The sequence below is a fragment of the Mustela putorius genome, unplaced genomic scaffold (assembly GCF_011764305.1).
Source record: "Mustela putorius furo isolate JIRA1106 unplaced genomic scaffold, ASM1176430v1.1 tig00003853_pilon_pilon_pilon, whole genome shotgun sequence".
NCBI lineage: Eukaryota > Metazoa > Chordata > Mammalia > Carnivora > Mustelidae > Mustela > Mustela putorius.
In genome coordinates this window covers 39,663,815-39,675,915 of record NW_025422005.1, presented here as the reverse complement: position 1 = coordinate 39,675,915, position 12,101 = coordinate 39,663,815, and positions in this window count along the sequence as shown.

Sequence of the window (12,101 nt, the reverse complement as noted above, 5' to 3'; positions counted from 1 at the left end):
TTGGAGCCAGTCTCTTAGAGGAGATGGTTCTGCCCTTGAAAGCCACTCTCTCAGTCTGGCGTTTCCTGTGGGTAATTTGAAACTGGGGCTCAGAGAACTGAACTCCAGTTAATGGTTTTCAATAAAGAATTAAGTGCTGCTCGTCAGGCTGGCGCTGCAGCCGGCTTCCCGGAAGGGGGAGAGGGTTGGGGGGGTGGTGGGCAGTTGCACGCGTTTAGGGATGCGTTTGCATTTTCCGGTCAGTTAGGCAGCCTGATGAAAAAGGGATAAGATCAGACCACAGCAGCCAGAGGGTGGAGTGGAGGGGGGAGCAAGAGAGAGCCAGACCTGCACTATGCAGGCTGCAGGGAGGGAGTAGTGGTCACTGCCATTGGAGTTGGATGACGTGTTCCCACAGAGAGCACTTTTGTCAGGGACTTGGCTTGTGGCCCTTCCCCTCGGGGCAGCCCCTATAGGAAGGAATGCTGAATGAAGCCTTTTCAGCTAGGGCATCCTCCCACATCAGACATCACCTTTATAACCACCACAGCTTTCACTGTGCTTTCTGCACAAAACCACTCCTTAAAGCTTCATCTATAACCCAAAGGGGCTGCTATTATTTTCATCACTCTTGCTTTGCAGATGAGGACATTTAAGTACAGGGAGGTTAAGTGACTTGCCCAAGGTCACATAGCTTCTGAGTGGCAGTTCTGGACTTCAGAGCTGTGAAGTCTGGTATTAAAGGTCATGCTGAACAACCACGATGCTCTATATCCTGCTAATCTCTACTAGGGTCCCCAAATCATTTTACCTCCGGCTCATGAGGTTAGCAGGGGAGGGTCATTAGCTCCATCTTACGAATAAGGAAGGACTGAGGGTCAGGGAGGTGTTGTGTTTGGAAAAGGGGACATGAGAGAGAGGCAAAGAAGGACATCCAGACATGGGGAATGAAGTAGAAAGACCCCATGGAAAAGTTATTTACAGCAGATGCCAAAAGACTTAAAAACATTCAAATCCTCTGAACTGGTATTTCTGTTTCTGGGAGTCTGCCCTACAGAAAGAATACTGCTACTAGAAGACAATCTAAATAAAAGAAAAGATTTATTATAATATCAAGTTATTGGAAACAATTTAAGTACCCAACCACGGGAAGTGGTTAAATGAAATCTGGTGTTTGCACCTGACTTGACAGTTGGCAGCCATGAAAAATAGAGCTTCTGAAGGTGACATAGTAACCTGGAAAAATACTTATGTTGCAATGTTAAGTAAGGAAAGAAGTAACACAAAACTTTATGAATAATAAAATCTCCAGTATGTACCAAGTATACAGAGCTGTGGAAAATAATAATAGCTGTTTTGTTAGGATGATAAAGTTGTAAGTATTTTTCCTCTGTTTTTCCAACTTTCTGTAATGCTATTTAATTCTCTAATTATAGATAGGTTGATGGACTTGGTCCAGGATATTATTTGACGGCCTAAGAAAGATTACTTTCTCTCTCTATGCCTCAGTTTCCTAATCTGTAAAATGTCGATAGAACTCCCTTTTTTTCAAGAATGCTATATTTAATGAGATAAAAGGTATAAAGTTTCTTGCACAGTTGCCTGTGCATCATATGACCATGGGGTGTCAATTTCTTCCATTTCTCATAGGTTGTTTTCTGACTTATTAAGGTTTTCACAGTGAGGATGAGACAACCAAGTCTAAACCTGCATTCCAGAGATGGAGGCTCCTCAGGGTCAGGTGTAGACCTGTCACTCCTCCATCACTTGATACCAGACAAAAGAAGGAAAGCTAGAGAGGGTCAGCTGGACCTCAAGTCCCAAGGCAGCCCTGAAATTTTTCTTCTGCCCCTCCTCCACATACACACCTCCCTAAGCAGCTCATAGCACTAAGCTAGCTTCTTGGATAGCACCTCCCCAGCACTTCTGGCAAGATCTAGAGACTTGTTTCATTCTGATGTTGCCTTCTGGGGGCCTACAGGTCACCAATTCCTCCCTCCATTTGTTCACTCATTACTCATTCATTTGAGTCATGTAGAGAGTCAGCTACAACAAATCCTCACTGAGTGTTGACTTCATGTCTACTGGGTGTGGGGGCGGGAGTGTGTGAACCAGAGGATCTCACTTACCCTATCTTATTGAACACTCATATATGCCCAGCAGAAAGGGTTCACTTAGCAGAGCCTGGCAATTGAAAAGAACAAGATACAGGCTACCTGGGTGACTCAGTAGGTTAAGCATCTGACTCTTGATCTCAGCTCAGGTCTCAATCTCAGGGTCATGAGTTTAAGCCCTGTCTGGAGCCTACTTAAAAAAACCAATAAATAAATAAATAAATAAATAATAAAAGAACAAGATACAAACGAATCTTTCCTTTTGCAGTCAATCAGTCAGTCTCCTGGCCTTGCTGGTTCTGTCTCGGTACTGTCTTTTGGATCTGAACCTTCTCCTCCAGCCCTCAGCTTCAGCCACTCCCGTCTCCATCAGAGTCACCTTTATAAAACTCAAATCTGACCTAGAAGAGCGTCCCAACTCGTCAGCCTGGCCAAACCAGTTTCTCGTGGTCTGGCCAGGCAGCTTATCACATAGCCACCCCCTGCTTTCTTCCTGCTTCTCCCTGTTCCTCAATGCCCCTTTATGATTTTATGCTTTACACACTATTCCTGCTTCCTAGGATGCCCTTTCCTGCATGGAAAATACCTACCCATCCTCTAAAACCTACCCCAAATCCCCTGTCTTCTTTGGCTCCTATACAAGATTTGCTGTTCCCCCTCTGTGCCCATCTCCTACCATACTGTGATAATTTCTCAGTCTGTTCCCCTCTGGCTCCTTTTCCCACAGGACCATGCATCCCTCAAGGGCAGGAACCATGTGTTTTTATTTCTGTGCCCCGGGAGCTTAGCTCAGAGTCTGGCATAGACAGGAGGCCCAGTGAGTGTTTGTTGACTGAATTATGGATGACAGTGTGATCTCAGGGCTTCCACTAGGGAGGAACAACAGGGCCTCTTGACCTCTTGGGAATGGGAAGTGTTTGCAGCTGAATTCTCCTGGCAGACACTTTTCAGCATCACCAGCTGCTCACTCCCCAGAGGCCCTGTCTCTGCTCAGCTCCCTGATGGGTATAAGAACATTTGGCCATAAACCTACCTAGCTGTGGGATTGCAGCCACCACCTCACAGGGGGCGCACTCTGACAAAGCCTTGACCTGTGCAGCTGGGCATATGGGGAGCCTCATGGTCTGACCCTGCTGAATCTCAGCCCCATGCCATGCCTCTCTGTACGCTCTTTGCTCCAAGCTACAGCCAGATTGAAACGTTTCCTGAAGACATCTTGTGCCTTGTCTTTTTAAAAAATGGTTTCTTTCATCTGATATATTCTCCACCTGCCCACCCCTCCACCTTTGCCTGGTGAAGTCCTGCAGGCTCACTTGGCTGGTTCAGGTGTCCCCTCTCCTCTGGGTCAGGGGCCTGACCAGTGCACGTCCTGGCCTCTGCGGCAACTCCACATAGCACTGACATTACCTGTTTATTTTCTCAGCAAGCCTGTGGGCCCCCTGAGAACTGGGATTGGACTAATTCACTTTGGAGTCCCTAGTAACTGGAACAGGCACTTCCAAGTACCTATAGGCTGGCTGGTTGGAAGGATGGCTCGGTGGGTACCCGGTGTTAGGACCCCTTCCCCATCGCTTAGAGTCTAACTGCAGTGTGCACGAGGTGTAAGGGTGAGGGGTCCAGTCTATAGGAAGGGCCCACCCAACCCTCAGGCAGGGCAAATGAAACACACTATTAGTGAAATGGAGCTGAGAACGCTCCCAGTACAGCCGTGGGTTAGTGAGATACCTGGGCTTTGGGAGCAATCCTGCTTCCCACTGGCTCTGAGCTTCCTCCTCATCTGTCCACACTTGTTTCCTTATCTCTGAAATGGGAACCACAAAGCTGGCTCAGCACACTTGACAGAGACATTGTGAGGACCAAGTGCGACAATGTCTCCGGACAGTACTGCTTCAACTGTGAAGTGTCCGGCCTGTTTTTTCACTCAGAGCGGGGAGAGCTCGGCACTGTGATGTGGCAATGCCCACTAGAGGGAGTAGCAGAGCAGGACAGGCCCTCCTTTTTGGAGCCATGTGGCTGGCCCAGAAAGGGAACACAGGATCTAAGACACATCACGATCAGGTCTCATGCTCCCCTCACCTCAGGTTTCTCTCCAAATTCAAATGACATCTGGGAAGTCTCTGAAGTACTAGAAAACAAAGAAATAGAAAAGCCCAGTGATGGCACATGGGGAGCCCTAGCTCGCCACATTATTACAGGGGCTGGCTAGGAGCCGGGTGAAAGTATCGGACCTAGGGTTCTTTCTCTTGAGCATTGTTTTATCTGTTTCACTCAGAAACCTGGATTTCAGGGGTCTGAACCCATTATCTGGTTGGTATAGGGCACATCTACTCGGCTATGGAAAGCCACCTTAGTGGGACAGGGCTGAGGTCTTCACAGATCTCCCTCCATGGATGCCTGAAAACAACAGGCTTGGCCTCACAGCTGATTAGCTCCCTCTTTGCTGGGGCGAGTGGAACCAGACAAGGAGGCCAGCTGGAGGAGAGCTCTGTAACCCAATTTGCTGTGTAGAGAAGCCAGTCTGTCTGGCAAGAGCTAATTGGAAAGCTGCTTCCTCTAAGCCTGGACCCAGGAGGGCGCTAGGCCTGGCTGGGCGGGGTGTGGGGGGGAGGCCCTCAGCTAGGCCCACATCACTTAGTGCTTTGTGGGAGCCGCTCCCAGCAGGAGAGCACTTAGCCCTGGTAATTGGCCAGGCAGGCTCATCATTAATTCATGCCAAATTGTATTTCTTCTTTTGAGGGAGAGAGAGAGAGAGACGAGTGGGGGTAGATGGGAATAAATGAGTTTCTGAAGGGAGGAGTCTGTTTTAGGGCTGGGTTAAAACAGCTTTGACTTGGGACAAAGGAAGCTGGTGATGCATTCACTAACTTGCTGTTGACCTGAGCAAGTTATTTTCCCAGAGGAGGTCTCAGTTTCCTAATCTGTGGTAGGAGACAATAACAGTGTTCTATTTACTTCAGAGATGGCTTCGAAGATTGAATCCAGATATGAGAGATAGTACTCTTCCAATGGTCGTGTCAGCAGGCCCAGGGAGGCAGGGAGCCATTTACATTTCATGTAATTATTGATGTGGAGCGGGGTTACATCTGTCATCTTTTGGATGGACACTATTTTTTCATGACTCCATCTTATCTTTTCTTTTTTTTTTTTTTTTTAAAGATTTTATTTATTTATTTGACAGAGAGAAATCACAAGTAGATGGAGAGGCAGGCAGAGAGAGAGAGAGGGAAGCAGGCTCCCTGCTGAGCAGAGAGCCCGATGTGGGACTCGATCCCAGGACCCTGAGATCATGACCTGAGCCGAAGGCAGTGGCTTAACCCACTGAGCCACCCAGGCGCCCAACCATCTTATCTTTTCTTTGGCTTATTAACTCTTTGGTATGTTAGTTTAGTGGTTGCTTTTGAGGTTTATAGTATATGTCTTTAACATTGTATTACCTTCAAGTGAGATTATAACACTTCAAATAGAGTATAAGACTCTTAAAATAGTATATGCTTCCATTTCTCCTCTCCTGACATTTATGCTATACATTTGCCATACATTGGACTTGTAAATTCCACAATACAGTATTATTATTTTTGTTAAACAATGATTTTTAAAAATGTCTTTTATCATGGTAAAATACACGTAACATAAAATTAGCCATCTTAACTATTTTTAAATGTACAGCTCAGTGGTATTAGCATGTTCATAATACCATGCAACCATGCTCATCCCTCTCTATAACTCATTTCATCTTGTAAAACTGAAACTCTGTACCCACTAAAGTCAATTACTTTTTAAAGAGATTTAAACAATAATTTAAAAATCTGTGTACATTTACCTCACGTAGTTGCCGTTCCTGGTATTTTTTATTCCATTGTGAGGATTTCTATTGTCATCTGGTTTCATTTTCCTTCCGCCTAAAGTTCTTCCTGTAATATTTCTTTTTTTTAAAATAATTTTTTATTTTTTATAAACATATATTTTTATCCCCAGGGGTACAGGGTACAGGTCTGTGAATCGCCAGGTTTACACACTTCACAGCACTCACCAAAGCACATACCTTCCCAATGTCCATAACCCCACCCCCCTTCTCCCCCAGCAATCCTCAGTTTGTTTTGTGAGATTAAGAGTCACTTATGGTTTGTCTCCCTCCCAATCCTATCTTGTTTCATTTATTCTTCTCCTACCCACTTAAGCCCCCATGTTGCATCACCACTTCCTCATATCAGGGAGATCATATGATAGTTGTCTTTCTCCACTTGAATTATTTCACTAAGCATGATACACTCTAGTTCCATCCACGTCGTCGCAAATGGCAAGATTTCATTTCTTTTGATGGCTGCATAGTATTCCATTGTGTATATATACCACATCTTCTTGATCCATTCATCTGTTGATGGACATCTAGGTTCCTTCCATAGTTTGGCTATTGTGGACATTACTGCTATAAACATTTGGGTGCACGTGCCCCTTTGGATCACTACGTTTGTATCTTTAGGGTAAATACCCAGTAGTGCAATGGCTGGGTCATAGGGCAGTTCTATTTGCAACATTTTGAGGAAACTCCATGCTGTTTTCCAGAGTGGTTGCACCAGCTTGCATTCCCACCAACAGTGTAGGAGGGTTCCCCTTTCTCCGCATCCTCGCCAGCATCTGTCATTTCCTGACTTGTTCATTTTAGCCATTCTGACTGGTGTGAGGTGATATCTCATTGTGGTTTTGATTTGTATTTCCCTGATGCCGAGTGATATGGAGCACTTTTTCATGTGTCTGTTGGCCATCTGGATGTCTTCTTTGCAGAAATGTCTGTTCATGTCCTCTGCCCACTTCTTGATTGGATTATTTGTTCTTTGGGTGTTGAATTTGCTAAGTTCTTTATAGATTTTGGACACTAGTCCTTTATCTGATATGTTGTTTGCAAATATCTTCTCCCATTCTGTCAGTTGTCTTTTGGTTTTGTTAACTGTTTCCTTTGATGTGCAAAAGCTTTTGATCTTGATAAAATCCCAGTAGTTCATTTTTGCCCTTGCTTCCCTTGCCTTTGGCGATGTTCCGAGGAAGATGTTGCTGCGGCTGAGGTCGAAGAGGTTGCTGCCTGTGTTCTCCTCAAGGATTTTGATGGATTCCTTTCTCACACTGAGGTCCTTCATCCATTTTGAGTCTATTTTTGTGTGTGGTGTAAGGAAATGGTCCAATTTCATTTTTCTGCATGTGGCTGTCCAATTTTCCCAACACCATTTATTGAAGAGGCTGTCTTTTTTCCATTGGACATTCTTTCCTGCTTTGTCGAAGATGAGTTGACCATAGATTTGAGGGTCTATTTCTGGGCTCTCTATTCTGTTCCATTGATCTATGGGTCTGTTTTTGTGCCAGTACCATGCTGTCTTGATGATGACAGCTTTGTAATAGAGCTTGAAGTCCGGAATTGTGATGCCACCAACTTTGGCTTTCTTTTTCAATATCCCTTTGGCTATTCGAGGTCTTTTATGGTTCCATATAAATTTTAGAATTATTTGTTCCATTTCTTTGAAAAAGATGGATGGTACTCTGATAGGAATTGCATTAAATGTGTAGATTGCTTTAGGTAGCATGGACATTTTCACAATATTTATTCTTCCAATCCAGGAGCATGGAACATTTTTCCATTTCTTTGTGTCTTCCTCAATTTCTTTCATGAGTACTTTATAGTTTTCTGAGTATAGATTCTTAGCCTCGTTGGTTAGGTTTATTCCTAGGTATCTTATGGTTTGGGGTGCAATTATAAATGGGATTGACTCCTTGATTTCTCTTTCTTCTGTCTTGTTGTTGGTGTAGAGAAATGCAACTGATTTCTGTGCATTGATTTTATATCCTGACACTTTACTGAATTCCTGTACAAGTTCTAGCAGTTTTGGAGTGGAGTCTTTTGGGTTTTCCACATACAGTATCATATCATCTGCGAAGAGTGATAGTTTGACTTCTTCTTTGCCAATCTGGATGCCTTTAATTTCCTTTTGTTGTCTGATTGCTGAGGCTAGGACTTCTAGTACTATGTTGAATAGCAGTGGTGATAATGGACATCCCTGCCATGTTCCTGACCTTAGCGGAAAAACTTTCAATTTTTCTCCATTGAGAATGATATTTGTGGTGGGTTTTTCATAAATGGCTTTGATGATATTGAGGTATGTGCCCTCTATTCCTACACTTTGAAGAGTTTTGATCAGGAAGGGATGCTGTACTTTGTCAAATGCTTTTTCAGCATCTATTGAGAGTATCATATGGTTCTTGTTCTTTCTTTTATTGATGTATTGTATCACATTGACTGATTTGCAGATGTTGAACCAACCTTGCAGCCCTGGAATAAATCCCACTTGGTCGTAGTGAATAACCTTTTTAATGTACTGTTGAATCCTATTGGCTAGTATTTTGGTGAGAATTTTCGCATCTGTGTTCATCAAGGATATTGGTCTATAGCTCTCTTTTTTGATGGGATCCTTGTCTGGTTTTGGGATCAAGGTGATGCTGGCCTCATAAAATGAGTTTGGAAGTTTTCCTTCCATTTCTATTTTTTGGAACAGTTTCAGGAGAATAGGAATTAGTTCTTCTTTAAATGTTTGGTAGAATTCCCCCAGGAAGCCGTCTGGCCCTGGGCTTTTGTTTGTTTGGAGATTTTTAATGACTGTTTCAATCTCCTTACTGGTTATGGGTCTGTTCAGGCTTTCTATTTCTTCCTGGTTCAGTTGTGGTAGTATATATGTTTCTAGGAATGCATCCATTTCTTCCAGATTGTCAAATTTGTTGGCATAGGGTTGCTCATAGTATGTTCTTATAATAGTTTGTATTTCTTTGGTGTTAGTTGTGATCTCTCCTCTTTCATTCATGATTTTATTTATTTGGGTCCTTTCTCTTTTCTTTTTGATAAGCCTGGCCAGGGGTTTATCAATTTTATTAATCTTTCAAAGAACCAGTTCCTAGTTTTGTTGATTTGTTCTATTGTTTTTTTGGTTTCTATTTCATTGATTTCTGCTCTGATCTTTATGATTTCTCTTCTCCTGCTGGGCTTAGGGTTTCTTTCTTGTTCTTTCTCCAGCTCCTTTAGGTGTAGGGTTAGGTTGTGTACCTGAGACCTTTCTTGTTTCTTGAGAAAGGCTTGTACCGCTATATATTTTCCTCTCAGGACTGCCTTTGTTGTGTCCCACAGATTTTGAACTTTTGTGTTTTCATTATCATTTGTTTCCATGATTTTTTTCAATTCTTCTTTAATTTCCTGGTTGACCCATTCATTCTTTAGAAGGATGCTGTTTAGTCTCCAAGTATTTGGGTTCTTTCCAAACTTCCTCTTGTGGTTGATTTCTAGCTTCAGAGCATTGTGGTCTGAAAATATGCAAGGAATGATCCCAATGTCTTGGTATCAGTTGAGTCCTGATTTAGACCCGAGGATGTGATCTATTCTGGAGAATGTTCCATGTGCACTAGAGAAGAATGTGTATTCTGTTGCTTTGGGATGAAATGTTCTGAATATATCTGTGATGTCCATCTGGTCCAGTGTGTCATTTAAGGCCTTTATTTCCTTGTTGATCTTTTGCTTGGATGATCTGTCCTTTTTAGTGAGGGGAGTGTTAAAGTCCCCTACTATTATTGTATTGTTGTTGATGTGTTTCTTTGATTTTGTTATTAATTAGTTTATATAGTTGGCTGCTCCCACGTTGGGGGCATAGATATTTAAAATTGTTAGATCTTCTTGTTGGACAGACCCTTTGAGTATGATACAGTGTCCTTCTTAATCTCTTATTATAGTCTTTTGCATGAAATCTAATTGATCTGATATAAGGTTGCCACTCCTGCTTTCTTCTGATGTCCATTAGCATGGTAAATTCTTTTCCACCCCCTCACTTTAAATTTGGAGGTGTCTTCGGGCTTAAAATGAGTTTCCTGTCGGCAACATATAGATGGGTTTTGTTTTTCTATCCATTCTGATACCCTGTGTCTTTTGATTGGGGCATTTAGCCCATTAACATTCAGGGTGACTATTGAGAGATATGAATTTAGTGCCATTGTATTGCCTTTAAGGTGATTGTTTCTGTATATTGTCTCTGTTCCTTTCTGGTCTACCACTTGTAGGCTCTCTCTTTGCTTAGAGGACCCCTTTCAATATTTCCTATAGAGCTGGTTTGGTGTTTGGAAATTCTTTCAGTTGTTCTTTGTCCTGAAAGCTTTTAATCTCTCCTTCTATTTTCAACGATAGCCTAGCTCTATATAGTATTCTTGGCTGCATTTTTTTCTCATTTAGTGCTCTGAATATATCATGCCAGCTCTTTCTGGCCTGCCAGGTTTCTGTTGATAAGTCTCCTGCCAATCTAATATTTTTACCATTGTATGTTACAGACTTCTTTTCCTGGGCTGCTTTCAGGATTTTCTCTTTGTCACTAAGGCTTGTAAATTTTACTATTAGGTGACGGGGTGTGGGCTTATTCTTATTGATTTTGAGGGGCGTTCTCTGAACCTCCTGAATTTTGGTGCTTGCTCCCTTTGCCATATTGGGGAAATTCTCCCCAATAATTCTCTCCAGTATACCTTCTGCTCCCCTCTCTCTTTCTTCTTCTTCTGGAATCCCAATTATTCTAATGTTGTTTCATCTTATGGTGTCACTTATCTCTCAAATTCTCCCCTCGTGGTCCAGTAGCTGTTTGTCCCTCTTTTTCTCAGCTTCTTATTCTCTGTCATTTGGTCTTCTATATCGCTAATTCTTTCTTCTGCCTCATTTATCCTAGCAGTGAGAGACTCCATTTTTGATTGCACCTCATTAATAGCTTTTTTTATTTCAACTTGGTTAGATTTTAGTTCTTTTATTTCTCCAGAAAGGGCTTTTACATCTCCCGAGAGGGTTTCTCTAATATCTTCCATGCCTTTTTCGGGCCCGGCTAGAACCTTGAGAATTGTCATTCTGAACTCTAGATCTGACATATTACCAATGTCTGTATTGATTAGGTCCCTAGCCTTTGGTACTGCCTCTTGTTCTTTTTTTTGTGGTGAATTTTTCCACCTTGTCATTTTGTCCAGATAAGAGTATATGAAGGAGCAAGTAAAATACTAAAAGGGTGGCAACAACCCCAGGAAAATATGCTTTAACCAAATCAGAAGAGATCCCAAATCGTGAGGGGGGAGAAAGGGGATAAAAAGAGGTTCAGAAAGAAAGAAAGAAAAAGGGAAAAAATAATTAAAAAAAGAAAATGAATAAAGAAAAGTATAAAAAAGAAAAACATATATATTAGATAAGCTAGTTAAAAAACGTTAAAAAAGAAAAGGGTAAACGTTAAAAAAAATCTTTTAGCAGAAGAAGAGAAAAAAAATGAAAAAGAAAAAAAATTAATTTAACTGTAAGACTAAAAAATCACAGGGAGAAAGCCATGAGTTCCGTGCTTTGCTTTCTCCTGGCCTGGAGTTCTGCTGCTCTCCTTGGTATTGAAACTGCACTCCTTGGTAGGTGAATTTGGTCTTGGCTGGATTTCTTGTTGATCTTCTGGGGGAGGGGCCTGTTGTAGTGATTCTCAAGTGTCTTTGCCCCAGGCGGAATTGCACCGCCCTTACCAGGGGCCAGGGTGAGTAATCCGCTCGGGTTTGCTTTCAGGAGCTTCTGTTCCCTTAGTGCTTTCCGTAGAGTTCTGGAGGACGGGAATGCAAATGGCGGCCTCACGGTCTCCGGCCCAGAGGAGCCAAGAGCCCGGGGCCCCACTCCTCGGTGCACCTCAGAGAACAGCGCTCAGTAACTCCCGTCTGCCTGACCTCCGGCCGAGCTCCGAGCTCACCAAGCCTGCCACCGGTTCAAGGTAAACCCGAGCCTGAGCTTCCTGTCGGCTCTGTCTCTGTAGCCGGTTTCCCCGTTCCAATACCCGCAAGCTCTGCGACACTCAGACACCCCTGATCCTTCTGCCCTGTGGGATCTGAGGCCACGTTGACCCTGTGTGGGCTTCGCCCTGGTTTAGCCACTGGAGCGATGTCCCTCAATGTAACAGACTTTTAAAAGTCTTGATTTTGTGCTCCGTTGCT